A 15,410-nucleotide genomic window follows, 5' to 3' on the forward strand; every position below is an offset into this window, starting at 1 on the left:
TGGCAAGACAAAGGATTACAATTGGCCTGCATGGCCTAGTCGACTTATAGGGAGTCATGTCGACTGATAGGCTTGGATGATTCATGAACCAAAATGCAGAGGTGATCGATGTATCTTGCGATCTGATCTTTGCGATCATTTTTGACCTACCAGGAATGAATGCAGGACATAAGGACACTCCACTCATCCGGTCGATCCATCTACCATGTCAGGGAATGTTGTGGCGCCGTTTCTATCTTCTCCAGGCTCTTCTTAGAAGAAATGAGATTTCTCGGTACGCAGGCCAGGATTTCAATCCAGATCCCCGATTAGATTCTCATGACAGGAAGTTAATGCCAGTAGGTAAGAAGTGAATGTAACGCGGAAATCTTTAGTTGTGCTTGATCTATAAAGGCAGTTTCGTGATCTATTCTGATGGTCGATTCTTCCTGATTCCTCTGCTACTGCTTGCAGACTTGCAGTGTAAGACCCCTTTATCTCTGAGCCATGTAATAACCTGTATCATCTCTTTCAGCCATCAGTGTGAATGTGCATCACTTTGCCTCCCATTGGTGTATTGTTGAGATCAACAATCTGCATACTGTATCTATCTTTGGCCTATCGAATAATACATAAGTGAAATCTCCTTTTCCTAGTGTCATTCGATTAATTTCTCCTAATCTGTATGTGATTACTGATCGATATAAGTCTGGATGTGTATGACTTTTGTATGTTATTCTAGTTTTGTAGCATATACATGGGCAGGAATGAGTTTGAACACTCTGTTTTGGTGCATCACCACCTTAGATTAGACTAGGTAGATTTCCTTTGATGCTCTCTTTCTCCCTTTCCCTTCTGAGAATAGATAGGTGTGCCCTGACAGTAAGAGGAATCCGGCCTTCTCTGGAGACTCAACCTCATAGTCCAAGTCCCATAGCTTGGAGGTTGTTTCCATGTTTCACTAGGTTGTCCTCGGGCATAGGCCTTGGACAAGGGTGCAAACCTAAGTGACAACAATGCCTTAGATTCTTGTCTTGGATTTTATTGTGCTAACCTTTTATAAGAAGAATAAGTCAAGCAAGGAGCATAGACTAAAGGATGAGTGGGTCTTTCAAGGTAGTTTACTATTTTAGAGTTCATTTATAGCTCTACTCCTTTCATCACTTTGCAAAAACTAATTTAGTTCAAGACAATCTAGTTGTCGAGCATTCGTATATTTTTGAATTATTGAATATGGCTTATCTTCTTTCAAATGATGATGTCACTCTTGAAACTAAAAGTTGTTATTCTATGTATTGGAAGACCTAGTTTGTAGGCATTCTCTTTTTCCTAGTTTCCTTTAAATAAGTTGTTACTTATATTTCCAAGAGAGTTAGATGTTTTAGAGGAATTTGTTGTAGAGTAAAGCACATTGATATTCTATATTGTATTCATGTTTTATTGAATTAATACATGATATTCTTTCACTTCAATCTTTGAGTTATAATTCATTCACACTTCTGTGGGGCCCACATAGAAGGTGAATTCTTTGTTCATGTTTAAGTAGTATTTAGTTAAGTTTCCTTTGAGTTGTTAAATACTATTGTTCCTACAGTCATTGGTAGCAAAACCATTGACTATATATGCTAGCATAAGTTTATTTATAGAGCATATTTATTTACTATTATGTTTTCCTTAGATGATAATTACTTTGTAAGTTTAGTTTCTAGTATAAGTTTTCTATAGCAACTGCGTTTACCTTAGCAGTGATGACTATTGAGAAGAACTAAAGCATAAACTTTGTAGTCATTATCTCAAATTCATGTTCCTAAATTGATACATTAAATGAGTTTAGCATGATATTCTAAGTAGAAACATGATTAATTTTGGTAACGAATCATTGTTTAAGGATGTCCAATCCTTTTGTTACTAAGATATTTTTCTAACCAGTCAACATGTATTAGATCTTAAGGGGGAACCAAGGAAGATGATGAGGTGATCTAGAAGATATTGAAGAGTTTAATGCCATAATTTAAGCATGATGGATAAACGACCAAAGACTAGAATGAAGACACAAGAAAATGGAAATATTATTATCAATGAAAAATTCCCTATGGACTTACAATAGTATGATTCTAGATAAATAAATCCTCCACACAGTACCTTCTCTCTAACTCCACTAAGAGTTGCCTTTATAGTACCAAAAATGTTCTTAAATAAGCCTCAAATGGTTTAGGGTTAGGAATAAATTTTATAATATGCTAGGTGGCATCCACTGCAAAAATAGAAGGGTCTATAAATCGTGTTAGAAGTCGGTGTAAAATTAGAAGAATCCAGAAATGGTAGTCCAACTTCTGAGATGCATAACTTTTGAATCGTAACTCTGATTGACGAACTGTTTACATTTTTGCAAAGCTCTTGAAGTTTTGTACAACCCTATGGACTAGATTCACTCATCTCCCATTTTTTGGCCCATACAAGGCCATTTAGTGCCCCATATCTGAATTTGAACTGCTCTTAGGAGGTCTCTAGAAAAATTAAAATTGCAATAACTTTCTAACTCTAAAGCCTTTTGACCTAATTCTTTTTTTGGAGTGTTTTAAATTACAAGTACAATCATCCCTCCAAATTAAACCCTCTAACTCATCATAATTTTATCTCAATTAAAAAATAACTCATTTTCTACATTTACACATATCCCAAGGTGCTTAAAAACTAATAAAACTCTAACCTAGAAAATTAATAATGGAACTATGAGAATTGAAACCTTTATTTGACCCAAATGGGTATACAAAAATGAAAAAAAATTAAATAGAAACTATCTCTAAGAATATTTTTGGGTGATATAGGATTGCCCTTACACCATTGGATGCTCCTGCATCAAAGCAAGAAGTTCAAATGATATAGTTGTTGATATCTTGTACCAAAGATTTCACCAAGGAAACATTACTTGGGAGACTTGAAGTAGTTGAGAATGAGCTTAGAAAATGCAAAGAATTGTCCAAAATAGAGACAACTTTTAGTGCCCTAAACATTCAACCTAATCTATCAAGGAGCACAAGTGCTAGAGGATATTTTTCTAGTAGTAGAAAATTTGATTAGGATAGAAAGGTAGAAGGGGTAGTAGCCCTTCTAGTAAGAAGAGAAAAATATGGTAAGAAAATATTTAAATGTTGGAATTGTAGTTAGTTTGGTCATTATGCATCTAAATGTCCTAAAAAGACAAAAAGTATAAAAGAACTTAGAAGAGATAAAGATTGTTTGTATGCCAATGAAGAAGATGATTTTGTGTGATGATGAAATAGGATTTTGTAGTTATTAAAGAAGAATGTCCAGAGAAAATGGCTTTGGTATCATAGGTCAAAAAGAAATCGAATTGGATAATTAATAGTGGTTTTTTACATCATATGACTGGTTATATGAACAAGTTTGTTGACTTCAAACGTTATGATGGAGGCATTGTCAGAGTTGGGAACAATGCAAATTTCCATGTTAAATATATTGGATCTATAAATCTTAATGGTAAGACTAACATTAAGGATGTATATTTTTTTGATGGTTTGAAACATGATATTTTGAGTGTCGAATAACTAGTGGATAAAGGTTATCATTTATAATTCATAGGAAAGACATGCATGATCAGAAACAAAGATGGGAAGGTAATTGGAGTAGTGACCAAATATAGAGGTAAATGTATTTCAACTAAATCCCACTGAAATGATATGTTTCATTGCAAAGGTATATGAAAGTTGGTTATAGCATAAGACATTTTTTCATATAAACTTTGACAACATTGTGAAAGATAGTAATATGTTTGTGTTGTGGTGTCCACAACACACGCCCCACTCCTCACTAGGAATGGGGACCCCCTACTTTTTTAATGTTTTGTTAGAGTTAGAATTTTAGAGTCAAAAAGTTTAAAAATAAAAACAAAGATAAAAATAATTAAACATAAAAAAATAAAAAGAAAAAATAAATAAATAGAAAAGTGAAAAATAAATAAATAAATTAATTTAAAAAATAATAATTTATAATGAAAAATTTTGCACCGCACATGGAGGTACAGCTCTCATGGAGGCGCGCCATGCATGCACCCTCCATGGAGGCATCACGCACCACCAATGGAGGTGCACCATGTGCCTGCCCTCCATGGAGGCACTCGGCACCGCACGTGGAGGCGTGCCAAGCGCCCACTCTTTATGGAGGCACCACACACCACACATACCCCTGATGGAGGTGCACTACATGCGCGCCCTCCATGGAGGTGTTGTGCACCATGTGTGGCCCTCATGGATGTGCACCACATGCATGCCTTCCATGGTAGCTCTGTGCGTACCCCCCATGGAGGGACGCCACACTGCGCCCCTCATGGAAGGTGCCACGCATGCCCCCATAGTGCGCATACGCAAATTTTAAAAAAAAAGGTCTAGAATTTTTCTTTCAGAGGTGTTTGTCTTAATTAAGCATTTTCAACTATTTGGACTAATGTTTTCTTCTTTTTGTAGGTAAAAATAGTATCCTGAACTTGTCAGGGTCATAACTTTTGACTCGGAGCTCAGAATTCAGAACCGCTTACACCGTTGGAAAGAAGAAATGAAGATCTAATTTTAGTCCATAAAATAGTGAACCTTTGACTGCCCAATTTTAGGGACTAATGAAAGTTTCAACTTGAAATTTTGAGTAGAAGACCTCCGAAAAAGCCATTTAAAAATGCTTTAAAAAATTTGTGAAAAAATATGAAAAAGTTTCAAACATTTTGATTATTTGGATCACTTGGTTTCTTGTCGAGAAGGATAGGGTAGTTGGAGAGAAGACAAAAGTTGAAGATACAATAGTTGGACACATGAAGTGGAACACGTTCCTCATATTATGCAACTATCAATGGCAAGATTCAACACAGATGCCTTAGGGTTTTAGATAGAAGAATTAGAAGAAGTTCAAGTTTATGGAAGTGATTGGCTATAAAGAGGGTCTAAATCATCAAAAATGGTCAAAGAATATATACAAAAAGTGATCTAAAACCCCATTTGAGCAAAACCTAGAAACTATTTTCAATATTAACAACTTTGATTTTTTGGTGATTTGAGCTATCGAGGTCCGTAGGTCCACAGGTCTATAGCTCTATATTTTTTGAGCTTCACAGCCACGTAGGTCCATAGCTCCATATTTTTGAGCTCTGTAGGTACGCAAGTCCACATTTTAAAGCTCCGCAGCTCTGCAATTCAAAGGTGCATCGATAGTTGACTGCTAGTTCCAAAAATAGCACTTTCCATGCATCGAGAGTGCACTTTGATGGCAAGTTACCTCTAACACATGCCTAGTGAAGGGCCAGTTTCCATTGTTTACACATCCATTCACTTCCACTTTGACTAATGGCCTCCTCCTACTTTCTCTCTCATGTTTTCTCTATTTTTGACATGTAAAGGGCTCATGCATCCAATCAATGAATAAAATATGGATGGAGTCCCTCTAAGCACCAATTAGATTGATAGTTTGTATATATTTAGTTTGTTTAAATGTTTTAAAAGAATTTTATTGCATCAAGATATCTCTCACTCTCAACACAAATTGAGGAGAGTATTTCTTATAAATACCCCATTATAAAATGTAAGAAGGGCCACCGTTATTATGCAATAAAATTATGCTTTTGGTGCTAGCATTTGGAGTATAGTTATTCTTGCCTAAATGTGTCATTTTTTTGTGGATTTTATTCATAAGATTGTGATTTAGCCAAAGGTTTATTATGTTATTTCTAGATGTGTGATCTTTTAGTTCTGGAGTTTGCTATAGATATATGAATTCCATTGACGTAATGAGGTTGAGAAGAGATCACCTGATTGTGTCTACATAGGTTTTTGTCTCACATGAGCACACTTTTTGTGGCCTTGTGATTTTATGAAGAGCGAAACATCATTCAATTTGTTAAAAAGTCTCACCAATGATTGCATCAGTGGATTCTAGGAAGCACTACTCCTATTTTCATTAGTTCGCTACCGATTTCTTCGAAGGTTTAACTTGCAGCATGTTGTGTCCTGTAGGTTATGTCCATTTAGGAATTTCAATTTCAAGTCATTTGCTTTCAGTTTCATTATTTTCTTGGCTAACCCCTTGTTAGAGTAGGACCTCATAGTAGTTGCATTGTTAGAGTTGCATGCATTGAAAAATAGAAAAATAGAAAAATATTGTTCTTTTGGTGTGATATTTTGAGACAGCATATAGATTTTACTTCAATTCCAAGGTAAAAGAGTTTTTAGAATTAACAAAGGCCTCCTTATGAACACTCACATTTATCTTCTACTGAGTGGATTTTGGTACATTGCAAGATAAATACTGAACTTTGGAGCTTTAAAAAGATTTTCTTTTCAAGAGAGGAATTATGCAATGGATTATTGCCATTGACCTCATGCAAAATGAAAACCCAACAATTTCTAGTTTGAGATTTGCCTAAGATTGTAAAGCCTAATGACATAATTTGCAAGGAGTGTGTATTAGCAAGGCATAACAGAACTTCTTTTCCTAGCAAGAAGTTCACTACTAAAAAAAACTTGGTGATTGTACACATAGATATTAGCTATTCTAAAAAGACTAAAGGATTTTATGGTGAAAGGTACTCCACGATTATTATTGATGACTTTTCTAGAATGATAAGGGTTTCATTTCCTAAAGAAAAATCTGAGGCATTTGACAAGTTCAAGATATTCAGGAATAGAGTTGATAATGTTTTAGGTATAAAGATTAATTGAGGAGGAGGAGAGTTTACTTCAAATGAGTTTAACAACATTTGTGAAGCTAACAAAATCAAAAGATAGTTGTCATCTCCTAGAACCCCTGAACAAAATGGCATTGTAGAAAGAAGAAATAGGTCAATAACAAAAGTAGCAATAAATATGTTAGATGAGAATGATGTATCCAAAATTCTTTGGAGAGAAGATATGAATACATCAATCAACACTATGAATAGAGTACAAGTTAGAAAATACACAAACAAGAGCCCTTATGAACTATGGTTTGGTCACTCACCTAAAGTTAAGTATTTTACAATTTTCAGCATAAAATGTTATATCAAAAGAGATGATGATGTTGGTAAATTTGATGCTAGAACCGATAAAGGTATGTTTCTTGGTTATTCATTGATAAGAAGAAGTTATAGGTGTTATAATCTAAGAACTATGACTATTAATGAAAGCGAAAAGGTAAGAGTTGATGAGAAACTTAGGATAGAAGAAAGAATGGTTGACTATAATTCTAATGATGAGAATGTTGTTGTTAGTAAACCAAGGAATGATGAAGTATTCTTTGAGATTAAAAATGATTTGCAAATTGGAGGAGAGATAAGCTGGGAAAAATGTTTGGAACTTAGAATAGAGGCAAGAGTTGAGGTGACAACTCCTACTTGTAGTAATAATATGACAAAGAATCATCCACTAGAGTAGATCATCAATAGCAGAGATAAAGGTGTGATGAAAAACTATGTTTGATGTCTCAAGTAGAACCAAAGAATGCAGATGAGGTATGTAAAGATAACTATTGGAAAGAAGCTATGAAAGAAGAATTAGACTAGATAGTGAAGAATGAGGCATGGGAATTGGTCCCTAGACCAATAGACAAGAATGTGATAGGAACAAAATGGGCATTCGAGAAAAAGGTGAATGAACAAGGTGAAATTGTAAGGAAAAAATAAAGATTGGTATGTTAAGTTTACTTACAACAAGATGGAATAGACTATGATGAAACCTATACTCATGTGGAAAGAATTGAAGTAGTAAGGTTATTCTTAGCCTATGCAGCATATAAGAAATTCAAAGCGAATTAGATGAATGTCAAGTCAGAATTTCTGAATGGAGAACTTGAAGAAGAGGTATGCATAGAATATCCTAAAGGTTTGTGTTTAACAGATGAAAAGGAAATTAAAACAAGTGCACAAAACTGTGTATGCAAGGTTAGATGATCATTTGACAAAATATTGATTTAGAAAAGGTATGGAATATAGTAATCTATGCTTGAAAGAAATATATGATGGATTGATGATATCATATTTGGAGGAGATGATGATAAGTGAAAAGTTTGTAGAAGAAATGAAGAAGGAATTTCAAATGAGTATGATAGGAGAGATGAAATACTTTCTAGGATTATAGATTATGCAAGATAAAGAAGGAACCTTTACTTCTTTGACTAATTATTTCAAAGATATATTCAAATGATTTGGTTTGGAAACATGTAAACTAATTGGAAAACCTATAATAACTAGACAAATTGGAAAACCTATAATAACTAGACAAAATATCCACAAAGGATGAGACACCTACTTGAGGAGAAGAAGTACAGATCTATGATTGGAGGATTGCAATATCTAACTCACATAAGACTAGATATAGAAAATGCAGTTAGAATTATTGCAAGATTTTAGGCTGACCCCAAAGAAGCACATTACATAGTAGTTAAAGGGATATTTAGATATCTAAATGGAACACTAGAGTTCATAATATGGTATGAAAGATTTAATGATTTCACTTTATATGCTTACACTAATGTTGATTACATAGGTAATATGCATGGAAAAATGACCACCAATGGTGGACCTTTCTTTCTTGGAGGAAGACTGGTTTCTTGGTTAAGAAAGAAGAAGGATTGTATCTAATAGAGTACAAAAAAGGTAGAATATGTTACAGTAGCAAACAATTTTAATCAAGTTGTTTGGATGAAGTAGATGCTAAAGAATATAAGGATAGAATTCAATGAACCTGTTATCATACATTGTTGTAACACAAGCACAGTGAATTGTTGAAAATCTAATTGATAAGCTCATTGTTGAAGATCAAAGAGAAAGATTTTTGTTTTCAATCATTATTTTGTCATTGATGTCAAACCTGCTACATGTAGGAATGGCATTTTCTTATAAGATCCAAGTACTATCACTTAGTTGATTGATGAAGAGGATTTGATCAACAAGATGTAACAAGAGAACCTAAGAGAAAGGTTGAATTATGATGTTGTAATGAAATGCAAGGAGCAGTTAAGACAATGGTTAAATGATGTATGAATAGCATACTCAAAGATACAGAGGTTGATCACACATAGAAACATTGGAGGAAGAAGTTGTAACAAGGTTGACTGCAAAGCTTAAACTAAGATCTTTAGTAGGTACTGAGAAAGTTAGCTAAAGCCGAGAAAAATCTTAGTTGGAGCTGAGTAACATGAAATTCTAGTGTGTGGCAAGTGATTTGCAGGTGTTGAGTGAAGTTCAAGTGTCGAGCAATAGAAAAACCTTAGTTGGTACCGAGTGATTTTCAGGTGCTGAGCATCAGGAAAAACATAGTCGGCGTCAAGTAACTCAGTATGTGCCAAGCACCAGTATTTCAATATTTTTGAGCTGCTGCATTATTCCAAATGAAAAATATTTTCCAAATCTAAGCTAACAAAGTGTTTGTCTTGAATTTTGTGAACAAGTTAGAAGATAAGGATAATGAGCTAGTGGCACAAAATTCTACGTAAATTATTTTTGGGTGAATTCTGAAAGATTATTCAAGAAGTTTCTAGAGGAAATAAAATATGGGTTAGATGCAATGAATCCTACCCAATCTATACAAATTGAAATTAAAGAATGGAAGAATTGAGCAGAAAAAGGACTCCAAGACATCTATTTAAGGAGTCATATGCCAAGAAGTAAAGAGTTGTTGATACTATTGCTGCTAAAGAGCCAAAATTGCAAAGTGGTTGGAAGGGTGTCAAGAAGAAGACATTTAGGACAAGGAAGAGCATAGAGGCTCTACTTCTACAAGTGTTCATGAAGAGATGATTGCACTAGTACATTGAGTATGGAGACTCAAGGAGACTAAGCATGGAAGGAGTGCAAGCTATCAAAGTTGCAGAGATTGAAGGCTAGGCAAGAGTATCAGCTGAGAAGTGATCTAAGATCTACAAGATAAGTTGTATGTTGTAGTCAGGTCAAGATTTTCTAATACTCTCTAGCAATTTTATTATATCTTAAAATCGTATAGAATTAGGTTGGTTTAATACCCATTTGTAAATATTTTGTCAAGGTGGCATTCCAAGTGAATGTTCTAAAGTCTTCTTACTAGGCCCACTTCTAATAAGGTGGTTAAATCCTCTAACAAGGTCACATTTAATAGTGTGTTGTAAGACTTTAATAAGGTAGGCCTTTCATGAGGCATCACCTCAAAAGAGTGACAATTGTGTAGCATGTTACTGGTGGTTTTTTCCAAATTGGGTTTCCATGTAAATCTCTATGTCATGTGTTGATTTCTTATGTGTTATGCTTGCATGTTGATTTATAGTAACTTGCTGGTTAGAAAAATTAAAGATTGGATGAATGAATGGTTGAATGGACTCACTATACTTAGAGAAAAAGTTGAATAGGACTTTTGGACCTTGAATAATTGATTCACCCCCCCTCTCAGTTATTCTAAAGCATTTCTAACAATTGGTATCAGAGCAATCTTCTGATTTAGTTTCAAGGTACTAGAAGGAGAAAGATCAAGATGTCCAAGAGAGAAGTTCCCAAGCTCAACAAAGACAACTTTTTTGCATGGAAGAGTCTAATGAAATTGAACCTTGGATTAATAGGTGACTATGCATAAACCTCAATTGGAATAGAGCATGTAAATCCAGCAAGACCTCTTATTGTAAATGATTTAAATAAAAAGAAGGAGCACAATCAAGCAATGTTGGAAATTGCCTCTACACTTAACTATGCATAATATGGTGACATCAAAGATTGTTACACTAAATTCAAGATGTGGAAAGCCTTATTAGATATCTATGGAGGAGATCAAAATATCTAGAGAGCAAAGAGAGAAAGCATAAGAGGAAGGTTTGATGACATGAAAATGGAGGAAGGTGAAAATGTTGCTCAATATGCTATAGGAATGAAAGAAATGGTAAGTGCAATAAGAAGTCTAGATGGTCAATTGCAAGAAGAAAATGATATCAGAAAGTACTTAAGAACTCTACTTCCTATTTATGCTATTAGAGTTTTAGCCATCCAAGAGTTGAGGTGTGCACAAGGAAACACACTGACCTTTGAAGGAATAGTGGGAAGACTTACTGCATTTGAGCTATCCAATTTTGATAACTATAGACCTAAGATCCTTGAATCTAATTTCAAGGCCAAGATGACAATAAAAGAGACTGAGGAAGAGACATGAAGCAAGAAGAGAAGAAAAGGAAAAAATGCATCTAGTGATAGTAGTGCAGATGAGTTAGATGTGGAATAGTTAGAAGCACTACTGGCTAGGAGATTCCATAGAGGCAAAGGTAGATTCAAAGGTAAGATCCCTATAATATGTTTCAATTGCAATGAAGTAGGTCATATTTCTGCAAGATGTACATAGAAGAAGAACTACAAAGAAGGAAACAAGTATAGGAACAAGAGGGAAGATGATAGAAAAGACTACAAGGAGAAAGGCAAGAGATGCTACATTGTTGAACAAGATTCTGATGAGAATGATGATGAAGTAGTCTATGTGTCCATGAAGGATGAATTAGATAAATAAGATGAAGCAACAACATTGGTTACCTATGTGAACAAAAATGACAAGTAAATCATAGATAGTGAATGCTTACATCACATGACAGGAGATAAAAGTAAGTTCATTACCTTTACTCAATATGATAGAAATAGTGTTAGATTTGGTAATGATGCTCCATGTCAAATCAAAGAAAAAGGCTCTATTCAGCTCATAGAAAAAATTTCATGTGATAATACATACTATGTTGAAGGATTGAACTACAACTTGTTGAGTGTATCATAGTTACACAATGTAGGTTGAAAAGTTGAATTTTGAAACAAAACTGCCAAGATCTATGACACTGATGGAAATCTAATAGGAAAAGGTGAACAAAATAGGAGTAATATGTTTTACCTAAATATGGAAGATACAACATGTCTTTTTGTTAGAATTTATGATGTATGGTTGTGGCATAAAAAGTTGTGTCATGTTAACTTTGATAATATGGTGAGCATTAGCAAAAAGAACAAGGTTAGAGGATTGCCAAAATTGAAGAAACCTAAAAACACAATGTGCAAATAGTGTCAACTAGGGAAGATGACTAAGTCTAGTTTCAAAAGAAAAACATACACTTCCAATGAAATACTAGAATTAGTCCATACAGACTTATGTGGACTAATAGAAGTGCAAAGCTACCTAGGAGACAGATACATAATGCTATTTATAGATGATTATTCCAGTATGATGAGTTCTATTTTCTTGAAGAAAAAACATAATGCATTTCAAATATTTAAGTGGTGTTTGGCTAGAGTTGTGAAGGAAATAGGAAATAATCTAAAGTGCCTAAGGTCAAATAGAGTAGGTGAGTTCACATCAAAAGAATTGGAAATATTTTGCAATGACAAAGGTATCAAAAGAAAAACATTAGCACCAAGAACTCCACCACAGAATGGTATTACTGAAAGAAGGAATAGATTAGTGATTGACTATGCTAGAACCTTGATGATGGAGAAAAATGTTGCACTAAAGTACTAGATAGAAGTTGTAAGCACTACAGTCTACAAACTAAATAGAGTTCAAGTGAAGAAAGGTACAAATGCAACACCTTTTGAATTGTGGTATGGTCACTCACCTAATGTTAAATATGTCAAAGTGTTTGGTTGTAAATGTTATATTCTTAGAGATACTAGAAATGGCAAGTTTGATGCAAAACGTGATGAAGGCATATTCCTTAGATACGCCACTAGGAGTAAGGCATATAAGTGTTTGAATACTGACATTAACAAGATTTTAGATAATACAAATGTAAATTTTGATGAGCATTTAGAAATCCAAGTTGATCAATCCAAGCAATCAAAGGATTATAAGTCCTTTGTATACTTCGATGAAGGAATGACTATTGAAGAAAATGCTACAAATCAAGTTGGAAATCAGCAACAAATTTTAGTATTTTCGAGTCGCAGCCTATGAATGTCGAGCTACATTTAGAAGTTGAGTTGAAAAATGTACAAAATGCATATTATGATTCTAAAAATAGTATACATGAGAGAAATGATGAAGTGCCAGATGAAGAAGAGAAAAATGACTATGAAGCTGAAGGATCCAACATGGAAAGAAGGATAGAACCAAGGTTAGCCAAGTATGTGAGAAGAAATCACCCTACAAATCAAATCATTGGTGACAAGGATTGCGGACCAATGATAAGGAATAGACTTAGGATTGATTCATGTTTGCTGAGCAAGGTTAAACTTAAAATAGTCAAAGATGCACTACAAGATGATGATTGGTATAAATCCATGGAAGAAGAGATAGATTAGATTGAGAAGAACAAAACATGGTCCCTAGTTCCCAAACCAACTAATAAAAATGTGATTGATACCAAATGGGTGTTTAGAAACAAACTTGATGAAAATGGTGAGATCACAAGAAACAAAGCTAGACTAGTTTGCAAAGGCTATGCGCAACAAGAAGGATTGGATTATGGGGGAACATTTGCCCCTGTTGCAAGAATGGAAGGAGTAAGAACATTACTTGCATATGATGCATAAAAAGGTTTCAAAGTCTACCAAATGCATGTTAAGTCTACTTTTTTGAATGGTATACTAAAAGAGGAATTCTACATGGAACTGTATATGAGAAAATGTTAGTATGCTAATAGAAACCAAATTTAAATAAAGCTTCTACAAACTAAACAAAATTCATAAACTTCAAGATAGACTAAGATGAGCTCTTAATTGAGAATATGAGCCATTAATGGGCTCTCTCAATAAGAAGCTCTCTTGTTGAGTAGCTTTATCTAAATGGATAGGATGTATGCTCAATATGCTTCCAAAGGCTTCAATGGATGATTGTGGATTTTTGGTGTGGATAGATGGCTTTAGTATGGATTTGGCTCTCAAAATAGCATTATAAATTTACTTCATGGATTGTGTTAAAATGGCTTGGGAGAGGATTCCTTAAATAGGCAAAGGGCTTGAGGGATCAAGGGCTAGGATGCAAGGATGGGAAAAAGCTTATGGAGGGCTTAGATTGCATGAGAGGAGAGCACATGGATTGTGCTTCCTTATAGCCAATCAAAGAGTGACACATGTCACATGGTGAGAGGATGGAGGAAAGGGGAAGGATGAGTCAACAAAGGAGGCTCAAGGGATAAAATCTTCATAAAGACCCTCATAATGACTTGTAAGAGCAATAAAAGGGCTTGTAAGAGTCATTTATGACCTAGTGGACTTCATAAAGTTTTATGGTTGAGATATTTTGAGGGTGATGAGAGCAAATTCGACTTGGACTTGGTTAGGAAGGTTTTAAGCTTGCTTAGGCTTGTGCAAATGATTAGAGGATGGATTAGGATGGTTTAGGATTAGCTTAGGGATAGGCAAGTGGATGGCATTTAATGAGGGTGGGTGAAGGAGGAGATATTTGTTAACTTTGGCTTGGGTTAGTAAGTTTTAACCCATGTTTAGGGAATGTGACAAGGTTAGGAGGGGATTAGGATTAGGTTTAAAGACATCTTCTAGAAGAGTCTAGATTTTGGAGGAGGATAAAGACTTTCTAGAATAGTCTAGAATTTCCTAGGATGAGGATGGAGACTTTCTAGAAGAGTCTAGAACTTCTTAGGATGAGGATAAATTAGATTTTTAGGAAATAAATAAAGTTTTATTTATTTCAAGGGTTTGGGTCGAGGAGATATTTATTAAAACTTTTTTAATAAACATGAGGATTAATATTTAATTTTAATTAAATATTTTGAGTTGGGATTAGGGGTAGGAAATGATGGGATTAGCCTTTAATCAAAATTAAAGAAGGATTAGAAGATTTTGGAAGAGGTTATTGGTCATAAGGAAATTGGCCAACTTTTGGGAAAAAAATAAATTTTTTATTTATTTTAGGATTTTTGGTCAATTTATTAATTAAATAATTAATAAATAAGGAAATAATGTTTAAATAAGATTTAAACATTTTTGGGAGGGATTCCTTAATTAAATATTTTTAATTAAGATAAAAGGATTTAATGGCATAAAAATTAATTAATTAATTAATTAATTAATAAATGATGATGTCATCGGGAATTTTTCAGAAAATAAAAATACTTTATTTTCTAAAGAATTTTTAGGTGTCTACATTTTGCCCCTCTTTGATGTGATGCCGCAAGTGGCATGACATCAAAGATAAGAAAATAAGATGCCCAAGGCTAGAGCAGAAGAGGAGAGAATGGACTATGAGATGCCCCCTCAAGAAGGCAGCGGGGAGAGAAAGCGAGGCTTGGTGGCTTCTTGAAAAAGTACAAGAATCTGAGATGAGCAAGGAGACTCAGATTGGCAAAGAGAAGGGGCTGAATTAGCTCAAACTCTCACTATGGGAGAATGATAAAGGAGAATCAGATGCACAAGAGGAAGCAAGCTTAAGACCTTAGGGAAGGTGGAGGATGAAGGAGCAGAGCGCTATAGAAAGGAATCCAGGATAGGGAGATGGATGAGGGGATTA

The sequence above is a fragment of the Cupressus sempervirens genome, chromosome 10 (assembly GCF_028749045.1).
Source record: "Cupressus sempervirens isolate cs-2001-9-10 chromosome 10, ASM2874904v1, whole genome shotgun sequence".
NCBI classification, from domain to species: Eukaryota; Viridiplantae; Streptophyta; class Pinopsida; order Cupressales; family Cupressaceae; genus Cupressus; species Cupressus sempervirens.